At 40.9% G+C, this 27086-nt stretch overlaps 1 protein-coding gene across 12 annotated transcripts in view; it reads left to right on the top strand.

Moving 5' to 3' along the window:
• mpp7a (MAGUK p55 scaffold protein 7a) overlaps positions 1 to 27086 on the top strand; it is a 515701-nt gene that overhangs the window by 184632 nt on the left and 303983 nt on the right. The window lies entirely within an intron of this gene.

Genomic DNA, 27086 nt, shown 5'->3' with positions numbered 1-27086 from the left:
TGTTGTGTAAAGTTAAAAGTTCAGCTTTATTATTTACCATTTACACATTGAAGAATTGAAGCACACGTGTCATTTGTGTCGAAGACCAACACAGTTCAAGGATGTGCTGGGGTCAGCCTGCGGTATCACCATGCCTCTGGCGCGAACACAGCATGCCCACAATTTACTAACCCTAACTTTGGAATGTGTGAAGAAACCAGCGATTTCATGGTGTTCCATGGTGCCATGAGAAAATGTACGAACTTCTTAGAGAGCAGCGGGAATTGAACCCTGATCTTACAACTGACACTGTCAAGCATTGCGCGAACCATGAAGCGATCACATGAAGTGTAATTTAACCCATTTCTTGTTTTTGATACCCGTATCATAGGAAAAAATTTGGTCACTTCTATATATGCCTCTTATAATTTTTAATTAGCCTAATTCAGATTTTTTGTTTTCAAAATTCCATTTTTGTGAAAATTTGTTGTTTTAAAATCTACTTAGTTAATTAAAATTCACTTTGAGAGCAAATTTGCCACCTTTCCCTAGGCCCATCCAGTCAACATTCTCTTGACTCTTTAAAGCAAAAGTAGCTGAGTAAACTGAGAAATGAATGCAGACCTTGGCAGCAATATCCCTATCTCCAAAAATGAATAAATCATGAAAAAGGATAGTATTTCTGAGAATGGTTTTGAGGTTACTTTGTGGCTTTGTTCTGTTGACTGGCAATGGCAGTTATTGGATCATTTCATAATTCCCACAATACCCAGTACTGTGTTTGTTTCATTATTCAATCAAATTCCTGCTGTTAGTATGTTCTTGTGGTTGCATAGCTGGCATAGCCTATTGCTTCTCTACAGTATTCTCAAAATTCACAGCTACATTGTCTAATCAGAAGTAATTACTATAAATACATTGGCAATCATTATGTAAATGTTGCCTCAGAGGTTTCCTTTCACAGATGTCAAAGCTAATGTGGAGTACACTTGACTTTTTACAAATTAATTAGTAGACTTTTTTTCTTGGCCTTGCATTATCAGGTCCAATTTGTATGTCATAGAAATCAAGTTTAAAAGCACTTTCTACTTTATTCCTCATTTCATTTCCTGCATTGTGGAGTTCTCAAGCATGAGCTACATACTTTTGAATCGGAATTGGGTTTATTATCCCTGGCATGTGACGTGAAATTTGTTAACTTAGCAGCAGCAATTCAATGCAATATATAATCTAGCAGAGAGAAAAAAATAAAACAATAATAATCAAATAAATCAGTTATGAATATTGAATAGATTAAAAAATGTGCAGAAACAGAAATACTGTGTATTTTTTAAAAATAAAATGAGGTAGTGTCTAAAGATTAAATGTCCATTTAGGAATTGGATGGCAGAGGGGAAGAAGCTGTTCCCGAATCACTGTGTGTGTGCCTTCAGGCTTCTGTACCTCCTACCTGATGGTAACAGTGAGAAAGGGGCATGTCCTGGGTGCTGGAGGTCCTTAATAATGGATGCTGCCTTTCCGAGACACCACACCCTAAAGATGTCCTGGCTACTTTGTAGGCTAGTACCCAAGATGGAGCTGACAAGATTTACAACCTTTTGCAACTTCTTTTGGTCCTGTGCGGTAGCCCCTCCATACCAGACAGTGATGCAGCCTGTCAGGATGCTCTCCATGGTACAACTATAGAAGTTTTTGAATGTATTTGTTGACATGCCAGATCTCTTCAAACTCCTAATAAAATATAGCTGCTGTCTTGCCGTCTTTATGACTACATCGATATGTTGGTACCTCAGAGATCTTGACAGCCAGGAACTTGAAGCTGCTCACTCTCTCCACTTCTGATCTCTCTATCAGGATTGGTATGTGTTCCTTCATCTTACCCTTCCTGAAGTCCACAATCAGCTCTTTCGTCTTACTGATGTTGAGTGCCTGGTTGTTGCTGCGGCACCACTCCACTGGTTGGCGTATCTCACTCCTGTACAGTCGCCCCTCCTTATCAGCGAGGGATTTGTTCCGGGACCCCTCACGGATACCAAAAACTGCGGATGCTCAAGTCCCTTATTCAACCTGTCACAATACAGTGGACATTAGGACCCAGCGGAACCTCAGGCCTTATTTAATCTGTGTCAGTGCGTTGGGCATTAGGACCTGGTGGCGGAGCTCTGAATCCGCAGTGTTTCTGTTCACGAAAATAATCACGATCACGATTTAAAATAAAGTGGAAATAATAAAGCGATCGGAAAGAGGTGAAATGCCATTCATCATTGGAAAAGTATTAGGTTACAGTCAGTCAACGATTGGAACAATTTTAAAGGATAAGGTGAGAAATACCCTGCCCCGATGAAAGCTACAATTATTACTAAGCAACGCAGTGGTTTAATTATTGGGTTTTGGGGTTTTGGGTTTTTGTTCCTCCACATCAACCCGGCAGGGATGGATAGCGTGCTTAGGAGCGATCTGTCACTGGATCAAACACGGGAACTTATGTTCCCGAGCCTGGCACTGAAACATACGTTTCTTAAGTACTTTATATGCATAGAAAGGTAAAATATATACTATATACTAAGACAAACGTTTGACTAACCGACGTTAAATAATACCGGATGTACTTGTTCCGACTTACTTAGTAAGAGAACTTCTGTTTTTTTTTCCGATCCCGATCCACGATAACCTACGCACATCCTCCCGTATACTTTAAGTCATCTCTAGATTACTTATAATATCTAATACAATGTAAATGCTATGTAAAATAGTTGTAAAACTGCATTGTTTAGGGAATAATGACAAGAAAAAAAGTCTGTACATGCTCGAACAGCAAGTGCTGGAAGAGCACTTCCGGGTTTTCTCAATTCGTGGGTTGGTTGAATTCGTGCATGCGGAACTCGTGGATAAGGAAGGCCGACTGTACTCTCTCTCGTCACCATCTGAGATTCTAGCAACAATGGTTGTATTGTCAGCAAAGTTATAGATGGTTTTTAAGCTATGCCTAGCCACACAGTCATGAGAGTAGAGCAGTGGGCTAAGCACACACCCCTGAGATGCGTCAGTGTTGATCGTCAGCGAGGAGGAGATGTTATCACCAATCCACACAGACTGCAGTCTTCCGGTTAGGAAGTTGAGGATCCAGTTGCAGAGGGAGGTAAAAATTCCTTGGATACTTGGCATCTGGACTCTGCATTTGTGAAATGAATGTCAGAGGTGAGGGTCAGATTCTTGTCCTTGTTTGTGGAGTAGTCTGAAAATATCGAAGATAAATGTTTTCCATGTACATTGGAGCCTTGCATGAACTGGAGTTTGGAAAATGTTGGTGTTGATTTCAATCAGTGCTCAGAATCACTAGCATATGTCGTGATTTGTTGTCTTTGTGGTAGCGATACATAGTAGAAAAGATTTGTGAATTACTGTAAATATATTTATATTAAATAGTTAAATTAATAAGTCGTGCAAAAATAAAGTAGTGAGGTAGTGTTCATGGGTTCAATGCCCATTCAAAAATTGGATGGCAGAGGGAATAAAGCTGTTTCTGAATTGCTGATTGTGTGTCTTCAGGCTTCTGTATCTCCTTCCTGATGGTAGCAATGAGAACAAGGCATGACCTGGCGGATGATTGAGGTCGTTAACAATGAATGCTACCTTTTTGAGGTATCACTACTTGAAGATGTCCGAGATACTAAGGACATAAACAAGAGAAAACTGCAGAGGCTAGTGCACATACTGGAGCTTACCAAGTTTACAAATCTCTGCAGTTTATTTTAATCCTGTGCAGTACCACGCCCCCCCCCCCCCCCCCGCAGATGGTAATGCAGGTAATTAGAATGCTCTGTGCATGGTACACCTGTAGAAATTTGCGTTGCTAGTTTCTTTGGTGACATACTAAATCTCCTCATTTAATGAAATGTAGCAACTGCCTTCTTTGTAAGTGCATGGATATATTAGGCCCACGGTGGACCCTCAGTGATATTGACACTCAGGAATTTGAAATTGCTCACCAGTTCCATTTCTGATCCCTTGGTAAGGACTGGTGTGTGTTCTCTCGTCTTAGCCTTTCTGAAGTCTACTATCAGTTCTTTGGTCTTAATGACACCGTGTGCAGGGTTGTTGCTGCAACACCATTCAACTAGCTGATGTCTCGCTCCTGTGTGCCCTCTGAAATATCACCACCTGAAATTCTACCAACAATGGTTGTATCATCAGCAAATTTACAGATGTATTTTGAGCTGTGCCTGGCTGCACAGTTATGGGAATAGAGAGAGGAGAACCATGAGCTGAGCTCACATCTGTGAGATGTGCCATTGTTGATCCATCAGCGAGGTGGATGCATGTACTCAGCGATTCAGGAACAGCTCCTGCCCCTTTGCCATTCAGTTCTAAGTGGATATTGAACCTATGAACACTACCTCACTTTAAAAAAAATTATTTTCTGTTTTCCCACTGCATGTATTGCATTGTACTGCTGCCTCAAAGTTAACAAATTTCAAGACATATGCCGGTGATATTAAACCTGATTCTGATATTATTTTCGATCTACACAGACTGTTGAGGATCCAGTTGCAGAGGGAGATACAAAGGCCCAGGTTCTGGAGCTTTTTGATCAGAACTGTAAAAGCTGAGTCAATAACTAGCAAGCTGACATGGTTATTTGTGTTATCCAGGTGATCCAAGGCCACGAGAAGAGCCAATGGGATCGCACCCTATTGTGGCAATAGGCAAACTGCAGTAGGTCTAGGTCATTGCTGAGATGGGAGTTAATTCTGGCTATGACGAACCTCTCAAATGGCTTCATCACTGTAGATGTGAGTGCTACTGGATGGTAGTCATTAAGACAGCTCGCCCTGCTCTTCTTGGGCACTGCTATAATTGTTGCCCTTTTTAAGGAAGTGGGAACTTCTGTCTGTAGTAATAAGAGATTGAAAATGGAATTAATGTTCATACTTCTCTCTGTAAGAATAGAAGCAGATAATTTCTTTTCATTCATGTCTGATTGGCTTAACCTCACTAAAATTGAATTTTCATCCATCAATTTTTCTTTGATTGGGAGGTGTGGAAGGAAATCAAGCCAAAGCCACAATAAAGTTTTAGCTGCAGCCATAAGTGCAAGTTTAAATGTAAATAAATATATCTGTTCTTTTGAGCTGTTAATTTATTTCTCCATTGTGTCCCTCCATTCCAATCATTGAGCCAGATCTCAGCTTGTTATTAAGCCATTCCCAGGTTATGAGTGCCCAACTTATGGACAGTCCTACATACAAATGAGCTGTCATAATATTATATAAAAACATCTAATGCACTTGGCGTACATTCATTCTTGTCAATAGCAGAAATGTAGTTTCTCCTCTCGATTTCCAGTAATTTCTTAAGTTTTAATTGCTTTTGATGCTATTCACAGCAATATTGTGAAGGCATGGTTACCAAATCAAGTAATTTTTATGAATTTTCCTACTTGTGGACAAAATTGACTTCTGGATGTCTTTAAAATGAAACATATTTGTTACCTGGATGTGGTTTGTATTTGATTCAAACATAAAGCAAGATGAGAGGGAGTAGGGTGCTGGTGATGTAGTAAGGGGAGAAGGTCAAATCAAGATTAAATGAAGATGTCTCATGGAATACTATGAAATAGTCTGGAAGTAAACAGGAAAATGATGGCACTGCATGTTTCTTCCAAAAGCATATTTTGCTCATCTTTTTCTGTAAATAGGGCATGGTATTAACTGTGTTTAGAATATTATTGTTTACTGTTGAATGAGGCCTACACAAATGGGTACTAGTAATCGCATATACCTTGAAATGGATAACGACTGCATTTGATATCACAAGCCCTTGAAAACTGCAAACCAACGATGGACATCAGTGTATCTAATCCAATTTAAGCTAGAAAAAAAAGCAGCAGTAGATATTTGCAAGGTGGCAACGGGTTGGAGTTGAGCGAGGGGATGAAGTTATAGCTTCTGTATAATGAAAACCTCTACATTCAATATGCATGAAGGCATCGGGATTATGTGTTTGTAGGGCTTGGACTTGGGGATAAAGCTGTCTCACATTTGTGCTTCATAAATGTTTGGTGTAAAAATAGCAAAGGACATGGAGACTAACAAGTTCATGGAAAAGAACAGTGATATCTTGAAGTGTATTGACCTTGTGAAGGAGGTGTTAGTAGACTTGAAATGCATAAAGATAACTACATTCCCAGAGCCTGACCAAGGATGTTGGGCGAAGAAAGGGAGGCAATTGATGGGGCCCTGGCAGAGATTGTTGTACTTTTATTAGCCGTTTGGAAACTGGAGGATGGAAGATGTTTTGCTTACCTTTATTTAATAGCTGCAAGGCAAAGGCAAGGAACTATAAGCAGGTAAATGTTAAATCAGTAGTGGCAAAATTGTTAGAAGGGATTCTGAGGCACAAGATTTATTTGCATTTGGAAAGGCAAGAACTGATTTGGGATAGTCAGCATGGTTTTTTTGGAAGATCATATCTCACAAACTTGAGCTTTTTGAAGAAGTAACCAAGAGAATGAATGAGGGTATGGATGTTGTCTATTTTAGATGGAACTTAGCAATGCCTTTGACAAGGTCCTGAATGCTTGGCTCGTTAAGAAGGTTAGCATATGTGGGATCCAGGGTGAAATAGCAAATTGGGTTTAAAATTGGCTTGACGGTAGAAGGTAGAGGACGTTTTTTTCCAGACTGGAAATCTGTAACCAGTGGTACACAGCATTGATCAGTGGGTTATTTATTGTTTAAATATATTAATTGTTTGGAAGAGAATATATGTGACATGATTAGTAAGTTTGAAAGTGACAGTTGACTTTATTAACTTTGCCTCCAACTTTCACCCTGCCCTCAAGTTTACCTGGTCCATTTCCGACACTTCCCTCCCCTTTCTAGATCTTTCTGTCTCTGTCTCTGGAGACAGCTTATCCACTGATGTCTACTATAAGCCTACTGACTCTCACAGCTATCTGGACTATTCCTCTTCTCACCCTGTCTCTTGCAAAAACGCCATCCCCTTCTCGCAATTCCTCCGTCTCCGCCGCATCTGCTCTCAGGATGAGGCTTTTCATTCTAGGACGAGGGAGATGTCTTCATTTTTTAAAGAAAGGGGCTTCCCTTCCTCCACTATCAACTCTGCTCTTAAACGCATCTCCCCCATTTCACGTATATCTGCTCTCACCCCATCCTCCCGCCACCCCACTAGGAATAGGGTTCCCCTGGTCCTCACCTACCACCCCACCAGCCTCCGGGTCCAACATATTATTCTCCGTAACTTCCGCCACCTCCAACGGGATCCCTCCCCCCCCCTCTGCATTCCGCAGGGATCGCTCCCTACACAACTCCCTTGTCCATTTGTCCCCCCCATCCCTCCCCATTGATCTCCCTCCTGGCACTTATCCCTGTAAGCGGAACAAGTGCTACACATGCCCTTACATTTCCTCCCTTACCACCATTCAGGGCCCCAAACAGTCCTTCCAGGTGAGGCAACACTTCACCTGTGAGTCGACTGGGGTGATATACTGCGTCCGGTGCTCCCGATGTGGCCTTTTATATATTGGCGAGACCCGACGCAGACTGGGAGACCGCTTTGCTGAACATCTACGCTCTGTCCGCCAGAGAAAGCAGGATCTCCCAGTGGCCACACATTTTAATTCCACATCCCATTCCCATTCTGACATGTCTATCCACGGCCTCTTCTACTGTAAAGATGAAGCCACACTCAGATTGGAGGAACAACACCTTATATTCCGTCTGGGTAGCCTCCAACCTGATGGCATGAACATCGACTTCTCTAACTTCCGCTAGGCCCCACCTCCCCCTCGTACCCCATCTGTTACTTATTTTTATGCACACATTCTTTCTCTCACTCTCCTTTTTCTCCCTCTGTCCCTCTGAATATACCTCTTGCCCATTCCTCTGGGTTCCCCCCCCCCCCCCCGGCTTTCTTCCCAGACCTCCTGTCCCATGATCCTCTCGTATCCCCTTTTGCCAATCACCTGTGCAGCTCTTGGCTCCATCCCTCCCCCTCCTGTCTTCTCCTATCATTTTGGATCTCCCCCTCCCCCTCCAACTTTCAACTCCCTTACTCACTCTTCCTTCAGTTAGTCCTGATGAAGGGTCTCGGCCTGAAACGTTGACTGTACCTCTTCCTAGAGATGCTGCCTGGCCTGCTGCGTTCACCAGCAACTTTGATGTGTGTTGCTTGAATTTCCAGCATCTGCAGAATTCCTGTTGTTTGAGTTGAAATTGGTGATATTTTAGTGAAGAAGGTGGCCGAAAGTTACAGAAAATCTACATTGGGCAAGGAAATGGCTGATGGACTATCACGAAGGGCATATATAAGGTGAATGATCACAGTTTGTTTCTGGTAGGGGAGTCTAAAACCAGACTGCATAGGTTTAAGCTGATGGACAGCTTTTTCCATGCAAGAGAGTGGTTGCTATATGGTACAAACTGCCAGATGAAGCAGTTGGGTATAGGTACAATATTTAAAAGACATTCAGACAGGTACATGCATAGAAAAGACCGAGAGGTATACGGGTCAAATGCTGTCCATTGGGGCAAGCTCAGACGAACATTTTGGCTGGCTTGGGTGAGTTGGGCCAAAGGGCCTATTTTCACGCAGTATTTTACTTTCTTACTTAAGATGGTGCTGATGATTATTGCCGATGTTCTGTGGGATGCAGACAGTAGTTCCAAATGTTCTTTTAAATATACCTCTTTCAAATTCCCCTTTGATTCTATTCTGCATTTTTGAAAAAATCTTGCCTTCACAGTTCCCCTTTAAATTCCTTTCTCTCATCTTGCACCTATGCTGTTTGTTTTTGATACTCCTACCACAGGAATAAGATTTTGTCTAGTTACCCTCTTTATGCCTCTCATAATGTTATATACTATATTAAGGCATCCGTTAGTCTTGCGAGACCATGGATCTGCACCTGGAAAGTCTTCACTCACCAGGGCGCAGGCCTGGGCAAGGTTGTATGGAAGACCTGCAGTTGCCCATGCTGCAAGTCTCCCCTCTCCACGACACCAGTGTTGTCCAAGGGAAGGGCATTAGGACCTATACAGCTTGGCACCAGTGTCATCGCAGAGCACGTGTGATTAAGTGCCTTGCTCAAGGACACAACACGTTCCCTTGGCTGGGGCTCGAACTCACGACCTTCAGGTCGCTAGTCCAGTGCCTTAACCACTTGGCCACGTGCCCACACTGTTATATACTATACATCTCATAACCTTGTATACTTCTATCTGGTCACCATTCAGCATCCATTGAGCTGGGCAAAATAATCCACCCTGTCCAATCTCATCCCTTAAACAAAAATCCACCAGTACAGACATCATCCTGATTAAATTCTACTTTCAAAGACTATCAAATCTTTACAGTTGTGTGCACACTGAACTGCAATTGTTGCCTAACCAGTGTTTTCAAATGCTGCAACACAACCTTCCAAATTTGAATATTCTATACCCTGACCCTTTGAAGACAAGCACGATATATTCTGCCTTCACCAGTTTGTTGACCTGCATCGTAACTTTCAGGGAGTTATAGAGCTTGGACTTGCTGTCTCTCTATTCATCAGCACTTCCACTATTTTTCAGTGCATCCTTTACCCCACCTGAGTTTGTAACGTCCATCACCTCGTGTTTTCCAGAGCTCGTAATCGAAGAATAGCTAACAATTCAGCAAAGCTCAATATATAGTGGACTACCCAAAGATCTCTTGTGACCTTCCATTATTTACTGTTTGATTATCTAGAGGAAGGGGCAAATCTGGTGATGATATTTAAAAGGCATTAGATGATATTGTGAACCTGCAGTGGAATATAGGTAGATTATGTGGATAATAACTTGGCAAATGGAGTTTAATGGAAAATGTGAGGTCAGGCACTTTGGTAAGAAGAGTCAACAGGCAAATTATATTTCAATGGGGTGAGAGATTGTACAAGAGCAAAGAACAGAGGGATCTAGGTATTGTGTTTGAATCATGAGCAAGTAGGTAACTGCAGGAAGTAGTTCAGAAAGGGCTTTGGACTTGAGAAAGAGGGTACACACTTTGGTGACTATGTTAGGATGTTGGTCCACCCCAAACTACTTACATTTTGACCCAATAAAGGCTATTATAGTATTGGAAGTTCAAAAGGCAATTCCCAAGATGAAAGGGTTATTAAGAGGCTCACCAAGTTGGATTTCTGGTTCATTTTTGTTGTTAGATGAATAAGGTTGATCTTACTAAACCACAGTGGATCATGGTGGTATGATGGGAGATGTGGAGATACTTTCACTTGTGGAAGTATCTCGAATGAAAGACAGTAGTTTCAATATGAGCTGGTCATGTAAAATTAAAGTCTGTAAAAATCATCTTGCAGAGGGTAGTGGAGACTATTATTAGAAGCATTTAAAATGGAGATGGATAAATCTTGTGAAATTGAAGTTGAGGGTCTCAGGAGATCTGCTACAGATGAGGAGTTGAGGGTTGGAATAGATCTACCAAATTTATATTGACTGGTGAGCTGGCTTCTCTCTCAGGAGGAGCCATGTATTCTTGCGCAGCTGAACTGCGGTAAGGAAATACTATATAAACTGGAAAATAAAAAGATTGTCTATTTTCCCATCTCTGCATACACAGTTGTTCTTGTAGCTTTACACTAAACTAGATATTCTAAGTGATGGGGAAATCCACCTTTAGGTCGCTCATGCTATAGTGTGTTGCTATCATCTAGTTTGAAAGACAGCTAGCCTGGCGGAAACCAGAATTTTCTGCATGTTTCCCGCCAAGTAGAGTTCTTGGTAGATCCTTTAGTGTTGGAATGCAGCAAAGGATGTTGTAAAAAGTAAAGATTTTAAAAAGATGATGCAGTTCACTGGAAAAATGCAGTCATGGAAAAATATGATTATTTTTCATTGCAGGATTTGAATATATTGAGGAATCAAAATGGTAAATTGAAGCAACCAGAATTAAATTTTCTTCAGTTATGTATCAGAGCTATAGTGGGAGTGGCATGAATTTCTGACAAATTTTTCATTTAATCTGAAGGTGATGTACTGGACAAAGGCCACCTGAGATGTAATTCTTATTATGCCCACTAGATGGTAGAAGAAGTAAAGGAGACAGCAAGGTGGCTAAGGACTTACTGGAAATTGGACTGTCACGGATTTTATCCAATTTTCTGTTCTTGAAAAGTGAAATAAATGTAATGGGCTGTATGCCAAATTTGACAAAGAACAGAATTTGTCTATTGAATATAAATATTCTTATGAATTTATTGCCATTTATGAGGGGATTGATTATGAGTTATTAAAGTCAAAAATGTGACACTAAGTTCCCACACCCTACGGACTCATCTTCAAGGACTCTTCATCTTGTGTTCTCTATTTATGGTTTATTTATAATTATCATTATTATTTCTCTTTTGTATATGTGTAGTTTGCTATCTTTTGCACATTGGTTGTTTATCCGCCCTGTTGGGTGCCATCTTTCATTGAGTCTGTTATGGTTCTTGGAATTACTGAGTGTCCCTGAAAGAAAACAAATCTCAGGGTTGTACATGACGTGTGTATTTTTATAATAAATTTACTTTGAACTTGGAACTTAATGCATGCATAGTTGGAATCAAATATTATATTTTAAGATTCTTTTCCTAACAAGAAATAGGAGGAATAGCATGTAAGTGAACTGTGTTCGTAATAAATGGCTGTTGATTTGCACATGAAATATTTCTGTTCCTGTTCAAAGAATATGTAAAAGATTTGCATGCAAAATAAATAGTAAATAATAAATCTTCATACTTTGCACTGATCTTAAGACCATAAGACACAAGAGCAGAATTAGGCCATTCAGCCCAGAGACCTTGCTCCATCATTTCATCATGGCTGATGCAAGTCCCTCTCAAACCCATTCTTCTGTCTTTCCCTGTAACCTTTCACGCCCTAACTAATCAAGAACTATGAATCACTGCCTCAAATACACCCAGTGACCTGGCCTCCACAGCCGCCAGTGGCAACGAATTCCACAGATACACCACCCTTGAGCTAAAGAAATACCTCCTCACCTATGCTCTAAATGGGTGCTCCTCTATTCTGAGGCTGTGCCCTCTGGCCTTAGACAGCTCACCATTGGAAACATCCTCTCCACAGCTACTCTATCGAGGCCTTTCAACATTTGATAGGTTTCTATGAGATCCCCCACTCCACCCTATGCTTCGAAATTCCAGCAAGTAAAGGCCCAGAGCCATCAATCGCTCCCCATATGATAAGCCTTTCATTCCCAGAATCATTTTTGTGAACCTGCTGTGAACTCTCTAATGTCAGCACATTCTTTCTTAAATAAGGGGCCCAAAACTGCTCTGGGTGCTGCCTCACCGATGCCTTATAAAGCCTCAGCATTACATCCTTGCTCTTATATTATAGTGCTCACTGGATGAGTTTATGTAAAAACTTCTTGATTTCGTTTTTGGCAAAGGGATTTAAAATACATCTGGTTTGATTGAAGGGGTCGTGTTTAAGTTAAGTGTATTCTTGCTCAGTGCAGTATGTAGTTTTCATCTGTTGCCTACAGAAGCATGTTTCTAGTCCTGTCGTTAAAGTCACCTGTACAAAACCTGAATTGTATGCCCCGTGTTTGGATGGTGTGAGATTTACATTGGATAGTATTTGACATTTCCCTGAAATACTTTTCCATCAAACTGTTATTGTTTGAATGTGTGCCATGGTTTTGTGTGCTACAATGGTGTGAAGACTGAATTTCAATGACAGTTTTGTAATTATAGAGTTCTTCGAGGAAATAACCTACAGGTTGGACAAAGGGGAGGCAGTGGATGTTACTTACTTGGATTTTCAAAAGGCATTTGAGAAGGTACCACATGTAAGGCTACTTAACAAGATAAAATTGTGAGACATTACAAGAAAGATACTGGCATGGATAGAGGAATGGCCAAGAGGCAGGAGACAGCAAGTGGGAATAAAGGGGGACCAGTGGTGTTCTTCAGGGGTCAGTATTGGGATTGCTACTTTTCATACTGCTTGTTAATGATTTAGTTAATGAATTGATGGCTTTGTGGCAAAGTTTGCGGATGATACGAAAATAGGTGAAGGGGTAGGTAGTGCTGAGGAAGTAATGCGATTGCAGCAGGACTTAGACCAATTGGAAGAATGGGCAAAAAAAGTGACAGATGGAATAGTGTTGGGGAATGTATGATGCATTTTGGTAAAAGGAATAATAGTGCAGACTATTATCTAAGTGGGGAGAAAAGTCAAACATCAAAGGTGCAGAGGAACTTAGTGCATGACTCCTGGAAGATTAATTCACAGGTTGAGTCTGTACTAAAGAATGCAAATGCAATGTTGGCATTTATTTCAAGGGGAATAGAATATAGAACATAGAACAGTATAGCACAGTACAGGCCCTTCGGCCCACAATGTTGTGCCGACCCTTCAACCCTGCCTCCCATATAACCCCCCACCTTAAATTCCTCCATATACCTGTCTAGTAGTCTCTTAAATTTCACCAGTGTATCTGCCTCCACCACTGACTCAGACAGTGCATTCCAGGCACAACCACTCTCTGAGTAAAAAACCTTCCTCTAATATCCCCCTTGAACTTCCCACCCCTTACCTTAAAGCCATGTCCTTTTATATTGAGCAGTGGTGCCCTGGGGAAGAGGCGCTGGCTATCCACTCTGTCTATTCCTCTTATTATCTTGTACACCTTTATCATGTCTCCTCTCCTCCTCCTCCTCCTCTCCAAAGAGTAGAGCCCTAGCTCCCTTAATCTCTGATCATAATGCATACTCTCTAAACCAGGCAGCATCCTGCTAAATCTCCTCTGTACCCTTTCCAATGCTTCCACATCCTTCCTATAGTGAGGCGACCAGAACTGGACACAATACCCCAAGTGTGGCTTAACCAGAGTTTTATAGAGCTGCATCATTACCTCACGACTCTTAAACTCTATCCCTCAACTTATGAAAACTAACACCCCATAAGCTTTCTTAACTACCCTATTCACCTGTGAGGCAACTTTCAGGGATCTGTGGACATGTACCCCCAGATCCCTCTGCTCCTCCACACTACCAAGTATCCTACCATTTACTTTGTGCTCTGCCTTGGAGTTTGTCCTTCCAAAGTGTACCATCTCACATTTCTCCGGTTTGAACTCCATCTGCCACTTCTCAGCCCACTTCTGCATCCTATCAATATGTCTCTGCAATCTTTGACAATCCCCTACACTATCCACAACACCAGACACCCCACCTCTCCTGGAAGATCCGGGGGTCTCCTGCATATCGATAGTGGCTCCCTGACGCCTGGAAATTATATACAATATCCCGGAAATAGATTTTTTTGAGAGGGAGAGGAGGAGCGAGCATCCTGATTGGTCTCTCTTCGTGCTAAGAGTGGTCCGCAACCACCAGGCCGTGAGGAAACAATATGATTTGGCGATATGAAATGATATGAGTCATTTGCACCTTTCCTCATTCCCTGTCACGCACTGTTGAACTTGAACGCACGCGAGGTCATTACCCACGCGTCATCCATGTCAGCGCGGGAAAAAGATCAACTCCTCGAGCTTGCAAATGACGGTGGGCTGAAAAGTTTGTTTGACATAACATCTCTGCCGGCATTCTGGATCAAAGTCAAGGCTAAATATCCTGAGAGATAGCCACAAAAGCACTGAAAACGTTGCTTCCATTTCCAACATCATATCACGGCGAAGCGGAGTTTTCTGCAATGAATGCAACGAAAAGTAAATTGCAGAATAGACTGGACATCAGGAACCCCCTTCGAGTATCGCTGTCTCCCCTCGCCCCTCGATGGAACCGTCTTGTTGCAGGGAGACAAGCCCAGGGCTCCCACTGGTTCAGCGATATTGGTGTGTTGCAATGATTTTATATGTACGGGGAAAAATATGCGCTGTGTGTTTAATATCCAAATGTTACTTAAAATGTTATGATGCGATTGACTTATTACCTATATTCCAGTCGTGATTAACACCCTCCCCCCACCACCGGTCCGTCGGTCCGTAAGAATATTGTCAATATTAAACCGGTCTGCGGTGCAAAAAATGTTGGGGACCCCTGCTAAGTAGACCTATCAGTTTTCTCTGTGGTTGGGCTTTACAGTCGAGCTCAAATAATGACAGTGTTGCTCGCTGCACTGTTTGCAACAGTGACTTTTCTATTGCCCATGGTGGGTTGAAATGGAAAAGACATATTGAGGTGAGTTTAACAGGTGTCATTACAGCATAGTTAACGTTATTTAAACTAGCTGGCTGGCTGCTAAGGAGCTACGCTATTGATGTCCTACGTGATGAGGCCAAACTCCCTACAGACTTGCTTAAAGTTGTAATTGAGTAAACATGATGATATAATATAAGTACATATTTTAATGTCACATTTTCTGCATATACCCAACTTGGTTTACAGATTAGATAAAATCACTAAAAAAAAGTATTACATACACCCTTGGAGGTCGATGGGCGGGGGGCGGGTGGTGTATGGTGTTGAGGGGGAGGTGGGGGTGCTACCTCCCTGAGATGGTGGTGATACCTCCGTGAAATGAGTTTTTGCAGGGTGGGATGTCTGCAACACCACCAACCTTTGTGTTGTCTGCAAACTTGCCAACCCACCCTTCTACCCCCACATCCAGGTTGTTAATAAAAATCACGAAAAATAGAGGTCCAGAACTGATATAAAAGCAAGGAGATAAGGCTGAGGCTTTATAAGACACTGGTCAAGCCGCACTTGGAGAATTGTCAACAGTTTCGGCCCCCCCTATCTCAGAAAGGATGTGTTGTCATTGGAGAGAGTTCAGAGGATGATTCCAGGAATGCAAGGGTTAATATAGGAGCATACGGCAGCTTTAGGTCTGTATTCACTAGAAATTAGAAGAATGCGTTGGGATCTCATTGAATCCTACCAAATGTTGAAGGGACTAGATAAGGTGGATGTGGAGAGAATGCTTCCTGTGGTGGGGGTATCCAGAACTAGAGGACACAACCTCAAAACTGAGGGGTGACCTTTTTGAACAGAGGAAAGGAGGAATTTTTTAGCCTGAGAGTAGTGAATCTGTGGAATGTTGTGCTGTAGACTGCAGTGGAGGCCAAGTCTGTGGATATATTTCAGGCAGAAGTTGTTAGTTTCCTGTTTCGTCAGGGCATCAAGGGATATGGCAAGAAGGCTGGTGTGTGGGATTGAATGGGTTCAGCCATGATGGAATGGCAGAGCAGACTCGATGGGCTGGAGGGCCTAATTCTGCTTCTATACCTTATGGTAACCTTGTGTATTAATTCATCTTGTCATCATGAGTAATCTGGCTGGAAGAATCAAATACTCTGCTAATTATCCAGAATTGAATACTTCAGAAACTGCATTGAACTTTGAAACTTCAGAAACTGCATTGAACTTTGAAACTTCAGAGATTTGAGTTAAACCTACAACTGAATTCTTTTGCTGGAAAATTTATCTAGGTGACACAACCTTGTATGACTTTGGTCATCATGTCAAGTTACTGAAGTTATTTTTAAGAAATGTTCACTACTACCTGAGAAGAACATCAAACAAAGTCGATATGAATTTTCTTCAACAAATTTGTGAGTGTTCTGAAGAATGTAACGAACAGGATCAAACATGGGAATCCAGGGCTGAATGAAGTGGTGTATGGTCATCCTGGGGGAGCTTACAACTAACAGAAAACAGTTGGAACAAATGGGTCGTTTTCAGATGGTAGTCAGCAACTAGTGAGGTGCTGCAAGGTTTCATGCGATGGCCACAACAGTTCATGATCAATAATGGATATGATTTAAAAGCTGAGTCTATTTTATTGTTTGCAAGGTAAGTGAGTTAGAGGGCAGGAAGACCCTTTAAAGGGTTGTAGATGGCTAAAGTTAGTGGATAAGGAGTTCTCAGATGAAATATCCCATGGGAAACTGCTTATCAACTATTGAAGGAGGAATGGAAAAAAAATTATTAGTTATGTGAGTGCAGAAGAGGTGGAGCAGGGCAACTGGTGCTTGAACCGCAGAGTTCATATGCAGTTGCAATATGTGGTTTGGAAGACTAATGGAATATTGACTGTTACTAAAATGGATAAGAAGTACAAATGTGAGGCATTTTGAAATAATGTTGAAGGTAGACTGAACTGTATTCAGAGATTCATCTTCGGACCTGGACAAGTATGCTGCAGTTGTTACTGAATTCATTAAAACATGTATGGAGGAGTGTATGCCTGGAAAGACTTACTGTACAGTCCCAAACCAAAAGCCGTGGGTGAACCAGGAGGTATGTCGTCTGCTGAAGGATAGGTCTGTGGTATTTAAGTCTGGCGACCCAGGTCTGTACCAGAAAACCAGGTATGATTTGCGGAGGACTATTTTAATGGTGAAGAGACAATTTTGAAGGAGGTTGAAGGTGATATCGGATGTACAACAACTTTGGGAGGGTTTGCAAGACATTACTTCTTACAAAGCGAAACCCAATAGCATGAATGGCAGCGATGCTTTACTACCGGATGAGCTCAGTGCCTTCTATGCTCACTTTGAAAGGAAGACTATAACTACAGCTGTGAAGATCCCTGCTGCACATAATGAGCCTGTGATCTCTGTCTCAGAGGCCGATGTTAGGCTGTCTTTAAAGAGGGTGAACCCTCGCAAGAGGGAAGGTCCTGATGGAGTACCTGGTCAGGCTCTGAAAACCTGTGCCAACCAATTGGCGGGAGTATTCAAGGACATTTTCAACCTCTCACTGCTATGGGCGGAAGTTCCCACTTCAGAAAGGCAACAATTATAGCAGTGCCTAAGAAGAATAATGTGAGCTGCCTTAATGACTATCGCCCGGTAGCACTCACATATACAGTGATGAAATGCTTTGAGAGGTTGGTCATGACCAGACTAAACTGCCTCAGCAAGGACCTAGACCCATTGCAATTTTGCCTATCACCACAATAGGTCAACGGCAGAATCAATCTCAGTGGCTCTTCACATGACTTTGGACCACCTGGACAACACAAGCACCTATATCAGGATGCTGTTCATTGACTATAGCTCAGCATTTAATATCATCATTCCCACAACCCTGATTGAAAAGTTGCAGAACTTGGGCCTCTGTACCTCCCTCTGTAATTGGATCTTCAGCTTCCTAACTGGAAGACCACAATCTGTGCAGATTGGTGATAATATCTCCTCGATGATGATCAACACTGGCGCACTTCGGGTGTGTGCTTAGGCCACTGCTCTTCTCCCTCTATGCATAGCTCAAATACCATCTGTAAATTTGCTGATGATACAACTATTGTTGGTAGAATCTCAGATGGTGACGAGAGGGCGTACTGGAGCGAGATATGCCAACTAGTGGAGTGGTGTTGCAGCAAAAACCTGGCACTCAACGTCAGTAAAACGAAAGAGGTGATTGTGGACTTCAGGAAGGGTAAAACGAAGGAAAACATACCAATCCTCATAGAGGGATCAAAAGTGGAGAGAGTGAGAAGTTTCAAGTTCCTGGGTGTCAAAATCTCTGAGGATCTAACCTGGTCTCAACATATCGATGCAGTTATAAAGAAGGCAAGACAATACCTATACTTCATTCGGAGTTTGAAGAGATTTGGTATGTCAACAAATACACTCAAAAACTTCTATAGGTGTACTGTGGAGAGCATTCTGACAGGGTGCATCACTGTTTGGTATGGGGGGCTGGGGGGCCTACTTCACAAGACCGAAAGAAGCTGCAGAGGGTTGTAAATTTAGTTGGCTCCATCTTGGGTACTAGCCTACAAAGTTCCCATGACATCTTCAAGGGGCGGTGTCTCAGAAAGGCAGGGAGTTGTGCTGATGGTGATTTAAGCTCAAGGTGGTGAGTGAGAGAGATTTTAAACTACAAGGGAGTTGAGAGTTTGGATTGGATTGAGAAAGTGGTACTGAACTCTTAATGGAAAATGCCTATAGGACAGCCCTACATGCCATACAGCATGCTACAACATTGTTTACATGTTACTTGATCTTAGTTGTGGTGTATCCAACATTGTAACTGTTTACTATTGAATTGGATTGATTTTATTACTTACATCCTTCATATACATGAGTAAAAATCTTTACGTTATATCTCTGTCTAAATGTGCAATATGCAATTTATAGTAATTTGTAATAAACAGTATGTACAACAAGACAGTTAATATAACATAGAAATACAATTGTATCAGCATGAATTAATCAGTCTGATGGCCTGGTGGAAGAAGCTGTCCCGGAGCCTGTTGCTTTTAAGCTGCGATACTCTTTCCTGGATGGTAGCAGCTGGTACAGTTTGTGCTTGGGGTGACTCAGGTCCCCAATTATCCTTCAGGCCCTTTTTACACACCTGTCTTTGTAAATATCCTGAATAGTGGGAAGTTCACATCTACAGATGTGCTGGGCTGTCCATACCACTCTCTGCAGAGTCCTGCGATTGAGGGAAGTACAGCTCCCATACCAGGCAGTGATGCAGCCAGTCAGGATGCTCTCAATTGTGCCTCTGGAGAAAGTCCTTAGGATTTGGGGACTCGTGCCCAAATCTTCTTCAACCGTCTAAGGTGAAAGAGGCGCTGTTGTGCTTTTTTCACCACACAGCTGGTATGTACAGACGACGTGAGATCCTCGGTGGTGTGTATGCCGAGGAACTTAAAGATGTTTACCCTCTTAACCCTAGGTCCATTGAAGTCAATAGGGGTTAGCCTGTCTCCATTCCTCCTGTAGTCCACAATTAGCTCCTTTGTTTTAGCAGCATTGAGGGAGAGGTTGTTTTCTTGACACCACTGTGTCAGGGTGATGACTTCTTCTCTGTAGGCTGCCTCGTTATTATTTGAGATAAGGCCAATCAATGTAGCATCGTCAGCAAATTTAATGAGCGGATTAGAACTGTGGATGGCAACACAGTCATACAGGGTATACAGAGACTAAAGGAGGGGGCTTAGGACACAGCCCTAGGCACCTGTGTGAGGGTGCCCACTCTTACCACCTGCCAGGATCCAGGATCCAGCTGCACAAGGCAAGGTGAAGGCCGGGTTCCCTGAGCTTCTTGTCGAGCCTGGAGGGATTCATGGTGTTGAATGCTGAACTGTAGTCCAAGAACAGTATTCTCACATAAGCATCCTTCATCTCCAGATGTGTAAGGACAGTGTGTAGAGCTGTGGCTATTGCGTCATCTGTCAATTGTTGTGTTGGTAGGTGAAATATAGGGTTTCTATTGTGGGTGGCAGAATGCTGCAGATGTAGTCCTTGACCAGCCTCTTGAAGCATTTGCTTATTATTGAGGTGAGTGCAACAGGACGCCAGTTGTTCAGACATGTTACCTTGGGCTTTTTAACACAAAATTTAGATTTATGACATTTGTGACTGCTCCTCCTACCACATTATGCTGGTAGATCATCTTGGGTGTTAAGTCTTGCATTTTCACTATTGTAACCAACTATTTATATCCAAGAAATCAACACTGCATACATTACTCAAAAAACATACAAATTATTTTCATGTAATATTTTGCCTGGATGCATGTCATGATTGCATGTCTGTTTCATTTAGGTTCTTTTAACAACTGTTGGCAAATGTGCTGGTAAATAATCAGTTACAATCACTTCAGAAGACTGTTTAGCTGTCTTTTGAGAAGGCTTTGCAGAAACAGGGCAGTGTGATACAAAGTAAAATAAACAAAATTCACAACGTGATAATTTCGCTTTCAAACGGCTGTGATTTATAACAAGGGAAAAACTTGGTAATTCCAAACCTGTGAGCCTTAGCAGGGAAGTTATCAGAAAACAATTCTGAGGGGTATGATTAATGATAAGTTTGAAAAGCAAGGACTAATTAAAGATAACCAACATGGTGTTGTCAGGCATCTAGGGCTTGTGTATGGGGACATCTATGTACTTTGATATATTTACATTGAACTTGAACTTTGAACTTTATCCAATCTGAATTTATCTTTTGAAGAGTTAACAAAGGTGAGAGCAATGTATGATGTAGTTTATATCAACTTCAGTGAAGCCTCTGACAAGGTCCCACTTGAGAGACTGGACTAAAAGATTAGGGCCCATGGGATCTAGGGAATGTTGGCAAATTGGTTCCCTAAATTGGCAATAGGAGGCCGAGGGTGATGGTAGAGCATTGTGACTGGATGCATGTTACTAGTGGAACTGCACAGGGATCCATGCTATTTCTAAGATATGTGAATGATTTGGATGTGGGATACATTATCAGTAAGTTTGGTAGATGACCAAAGATGGGTGGAGTTGATGGTGTGGAGGATGTTGTTAGAGTGCATGGTAATATTGATGAAATAGGCTGAGAAATGGTAGGTTAGATTTAGTCCAGATAAATGTAATGAAGATTTACCAGTATTAATAAAGCCAAGGCATGCTTCCTATTCCAGATATGTTAAGATTTCAGGGAGTATTGAGAAACAGAGGGACCTTGGTGAATAAATCCAAAGATCCTTGAAGGCAGTGATACAGGAAGATGGTTGAGAAGGTGTATGTTACTGGCCTTCATTAGTCAGGTGTACAGAAATCACAGGGGTTATGCTCCACTTTTGTAAAACACTGGTCTGGCCTCAGCTAGAGTACTGCATATGGTTGTAGTCACTATACAAGGGAAAATGTGCTAGCCCTGGGGAGGGTACAGAGAAGATTCACCAGAATGTTTCCTGGGATGGAATGTTTCTGTAATGAGGAGAGACAGGAGAGGCTTGGTTTGTTTTCCCTAATGTGGAGGAGTTTAAATGAGGACATGATTGCGATACATAAAATAATAAGGATATAGACGAGGTAGAATAAAAGAAACTTCCCCATATCAGTTAATAGCTTTAAGATGAGGTTTAAGAGATTGAGAAGGAATTTGAGAGAGATCATTTTCACTCAGAACATGGTGAATACCTTGGATACACTGCCTGGTGTGGCAGTAGCAGTGCTAGAAGCATATAAGAAGTGTCTAATTGAGTGTTTGAATCACCAAGACAGCAAAGGCTATGAGCTAACTGTCAGAAGATGGGATTATCACAAAGGTGTGGACATGGTGGGCTGAATGGCATATTTTAAGCTGTATGACTTTAATGAAATGGAAACAAAAATGTTTTGACAGCACAGTATACCCCCGGTGCTGCACTGATATTCAGATTGTCTGAAGTAGGATGTGAATTCAAGTGGAGGTGAGGGTGCTGCCACTGATAACTTTTTTTTATTATAAAACAGAAGTTTATTATGAGCCTGCCACCTAGTTCTGTTCCCTTCCTTCTCCCCACCTTCTGAGCCTAGAACCTTCTACGGCCTCTTGTGATCCTGTGCATTGGAACCTCCAGATCAAGCTGTGATACAACCATTCAGAAAGCTTTCTACATTTATCACAATTTGCAAGAGTCTTTGATGACACTTCAAACCTTCTCAAATTCTTGATGAAGTAGAGCCATTGGTATGCCTTCATGATTGTATAAATATGTTGGGTCCAGGGCAGATCCTCTGAGATGTTGACGCTTAGGAACATAAATCAGTGAGGACTGGTGACTGTCCTCTTGACTTCCCCTTCCTGAAGTCCACAATCAATTCCTTGGTCTTACTGACATTCATTGAGACGTTGTTGTGACACCACTCATGTATCCAATCTATTTCAATCCTGTATGCCTCCTTATTGCCTACTGAGATTTCTTCCCTTTTTACATGCTTTTTGTGACCGCCATCTGGAAGACTGTACAAATCCTTCACCACCAGGACTATACATAATCTTTGAAGCTTCTTTCCTGTAGCTCTCCAGCTTCTCAACAAAACTCAGTGGGGTGTAATACCTTAACTGTCCCTGCATGGCATCCATTAAATGATCTTTCCTGTTCTCCTTGTTCTGTTGATTGTTTAGTCTTTTCAAATGTTTACATTTATGTTTGGTTTTTGACATTTGCAGCTATTGTTGATTGCTCATGGCTGTTTGCAGTATAGTCTTGTAAATTGTTGGTTGCTTTTTTGTTGTCTGTTATGATATTGTCCTGTATTTTATGCTTGGCCAGACCCCAGTCAGTTCTGTTAAGTTTCACATACTGGCGTTAAGGTGATTCTGTTTCTGACAATATTTCTGAAATGCCACATCACTGTTAAAGGCACTGTCATTTTGATGCAGTCTGCTCATTATCATCTTTTTATTTGCTCCATTTATACTCTAACCCTGTTTTCATTTGTCCTGCATTTTTCTGTCTGATTTTTAAAAATTTAATGTGTTTGTTTCTCCTTAGCCTCCCAGTGGTGGCACTTGTACTCCCAGATTAACTAAAAAGAAATAAATCAGTGCCAAGGACAGCAAGTAAGAATGTGAGTTTGTCCGATGGTATTTCTGAAAAGCAAGAATCACTTCATTTGCCTGGTGGTTCCATTGGTGTCTATCCATTAGTAGATACATGTGCTAGATTAAAAGTTTGCTTGCTCTCAGCCCTCACCATGTAAATAAATACATAAATCAACAAAGTGTTGAAGGCATCATAACTGTCATGTCCAGAAATGTTCCACCGTGTTAAAACTCTCTGGTAGTGTGAACATAATCAAAAATTATTTGCATTGGAATTGCCCGTTTTCTTGGAGACTGGCATCTGTTGTTTTGTTGACAGTCATGTCCCCAAATGTATGAACAAAGATGCGTCTCAATGTGGAATCTAGTATCATAGTCGTAAGATTTTCAAATGATCTTAAAAAATACATTGTGAATGAACATTTAATAACTCATTTAATTTTGAGTTGCTTGTATTTTAACTATCTTTTTCAAACATTTTGATGTCTTTAGAAATATCGTATATTTCTGAAATTGTCAGCTCCAATAAACCAACAAATGTAATGTGGCATTTGCCCAAGAGTTGTACTGGAATCTTAAGCAATGGATATGTTCAGTGACTTTATTTTTCAAATAAATGAAAACTAAAAAAGGTGCAGCTGGAAGCAGATATCACTGCAATGTTTGTACGCTCCAAGCTTATGAATCTGCAAATCTGTTTTATGATACAAATCTCTAAAAGTTTGTGTTCACTTTCCACCCAATCCAGAAAATCTTATATGCAAAAGTTTCAAAAAGGAGAGACAGGTATATTTTTATAGTTGGTCTGAATCCATTTCGCTCGAGAGTCAACTGTTTTTAACGAAAATGTTCTGCACAATAGGACATCTGTCCATTCTACAAAAGGTTTTGCTGAAATGGCCCAAAAGTATTTCAGTGCTGTATTTGGTTAGATTTTCATTCCATACTTTCCATAGCCTCAAAAGTCAGTATTTGTAGTTTGGCTGGGAATATTGTGATTACTCTCTTTTAAAATAATAAGCAGCAACAGTTTGAACTATAATAGTTGTGCACTCAGAATTAATTACTTATCCTCCAGCTCTTGTGATTTCTGCTCAGTCTCTTAATTGTAGCACCAATAATTCCCACCCCAAAGCATTGATCATTCTGACATTGTTAAATTGGCTTACTATTTTCTAATGCAGATTTCAGCACTCCCAGTCCTCCTCTTGGAACATGCAGTTCCAATCTGTTTTCTTGTCCAACTGAGTTTGTGCCACATCTGGCATAACTTCCAGTCTTCTGGACGGCAGCTTCTGATTGGAATTTGGACCTGAACTTCAGGGTTGATGCATTTGGAATCTCTTCTCTGGTGTAATTGAGCCCCTGTGAGCAAGTACACTAAGGTTGCAGGAATTCCAGTTGCTTCCATTTACTGGAACGTGCAAAATGTTTTAAACAACTCAAGCCTACTGTTGAAATTTTATGTAACATTTTAATACATAAAAAGATGCATTAAATTCAAGTTGCTTCAGAGATGCATGTTGTTGTAAGTTATTTGAGCACAGATTTTTGTGAACTGACAGTCAATAATTGAGATCGTTTGCAGTCTACACCCTTTATTTATTCCTGTTCTCTGGAATTTGCAGCTAAATTTTCTCAGATTGAGTGAAGTGTTTTTAAAATAATATTTATTGCAAGTTGGATACAGACCAAAATTAGAGCCAGAATTTGACAGTAACTTTATTGTATAACGTGTTGCTGTGACATCTGTTGTGTGGTTTTGTAGTATGTATTGGAGATGAACTAACTGCAACATAGCCTGTTGGTCCACCAGTGTGGATCATTGAAGAACAGTTGAGTGCAGACTCATTTTCCATACTGCTAAACAGTTGTATCACCTCAAAATATTTCAGATTCAATTCTAGGAATTATTTTTGGGAATGGAGCAGAAGTGATTAAGAGACCCTGGTTGAAACATCACTTGCAGCAGCTTGAGTGCACCTTGCATCCAGACAAATAAACATCCTTAAAAACCTGGAGAGCATTTTGGCTACCATTAAGTTGTGACCTGGGAAGGAGAAAACAAGACAGATTTATGTGATAAATGCCTCAGCATATCTTAGTGATATCTTCATGTGCAGTCGCTTTTGAATAAATGGGATATGTTATTTTGTACAAACTACATCTGACCAAAAACCATGGGATGAATGATAATATTTTTGATGTCTGTGTGAGATAAGTCAGAATATTATAAGAATTCTGCTACTGTTGAAAGTGTTTCATGGAATTATTTGGAATGCAGGTAAGTCACTGGAAGTTGGGACTTCAGTTTAATGTCTCAGCTGATAAACCCTCTGAGAGTATAGTTCTCACACAGCCTGTGTGAATGTACATTAAATGCTGACCCACAAAACGCAGTCTCAACTGGTGATCTAAGATCCAAACTTAACAATGGAAGATTTAAATTTGTGAAGTTTTGGTTCTTTAGCTCATTCCTTTATTTTATAAACTGCATTTTATTTTTGTGTAGTTGCATATCAAACTGTTAACATTTAATAATTTAAAAATATTTCCTCTAGTTTAATTACTTAAAAATATTTCAAAAAGATATCAAACTTTATTTTATTGGCTTCTGAATGTTTAAAATTAAAATAGGAATTAAGAGCTTCAACTTCTACCAGCTAAAATCTACTATAACATTTAGTCCATATATGTATAGTTCATATACCCACTTGGAGTACTGTGCTCAGTTCTGGTCGCCTCACTACAGGAAGGATGTGGAAGCCATAGAAAGGGTGCAGAGGAGATTTACAAGGATTGGGAAGCATGCTTTATGAAAACAGGTTGAGTGAACTCGGCCTGTTCTCCTTGGAGCGATGGAGGATGAGAGGTGACCTGATAGAGGTGTATAAGATGATGAGAGGCATTGATTGTGTGGATAGTCAGAGGCTTTTTCCCAGGGCTGAAATGGTTGCCACAAGAGGACACAGGTTTAAGGTGCTGGGGAGTAAGTACAGAGGAGATGTCAGGGGTAAGTTTTTTACTCAGAGAGTGGTGAGTGTGTGGAACAGGTTGCTGGCAACAGTGGTAGAGGTGGATACGATAGGGTCTTTAAAGAGACTTTTGGATAGATACATGGAGCTTAGAAAAATAGAGGACTGTGGGTAAGCCCTAGTAATTTCTAAGGTAGAGACATGTTTGGCACAACTTGGTGGGCTGAAGGGCCTGTATTCTGCTGTAGGTTTTTCTGTGTTTCTGTAAGTGTAATTTTTAACCATTTTTCAAATAAATATTAGTTTTCAGTGACTTATTTACATAATTACAGAAGGAAGCATTATGTTTACTTAAACAGAATGAGCTGGTATCTATTACAAATTAAATATATTTATAAGACTGATAAATGGCCATGTATGTGCCTTTTTGATTATTTTCTGCACATAATTTATTCATTACACTATTGTGTAATGCGAAGTTGATTATCTAGAACACATCAGCATGTGGACTTTGGATGAGATCTAGATCTGCATGTAGAAAACTATTACACTCCATGGGGCATTGATGAATTGAATGCAGATGGGCCATAAATTTTTGACTGAAGTACAATATAATTTAAGTTGGGAAAATCCTCAAACCTGATACTGTATTCAGGCATGTGACATGAAGTTGTTAGAATGTTTTAAATTAACTCTCCTTGTAACAATTATGTTTTGTAATTGTTCTTTAACTGAAATCTAAGCACCTGAGTTATGAAATGTAGAATCCATACCTCGTTAGTAGTTTACCATAATTGCAAATTGCATTACTGAATAATGGTGACCAATAACTGAAGTATTAATTATTTATTCAGGGAT

The sequence above is a fragment of the Mobula birostris genome, chromosome 3, assembly GCF_030028105.1.
Source record: "Mobula birostris isolate sMobBir1 chromosome 3, sMobBir1.hap1, whole genome shotgun sequence".
Classification (NCBI taxonomy): Eukaryota; Metazoa; Chordata; class Chondrichthyes; order Myliobatiformes; family Myliobatidae; genus Mobula; species Mobula birostris.
Note: the sequence above shows the minus strand (reverse complement) of the source record. Positions and strands in the feature narration are given on the sequence as shown.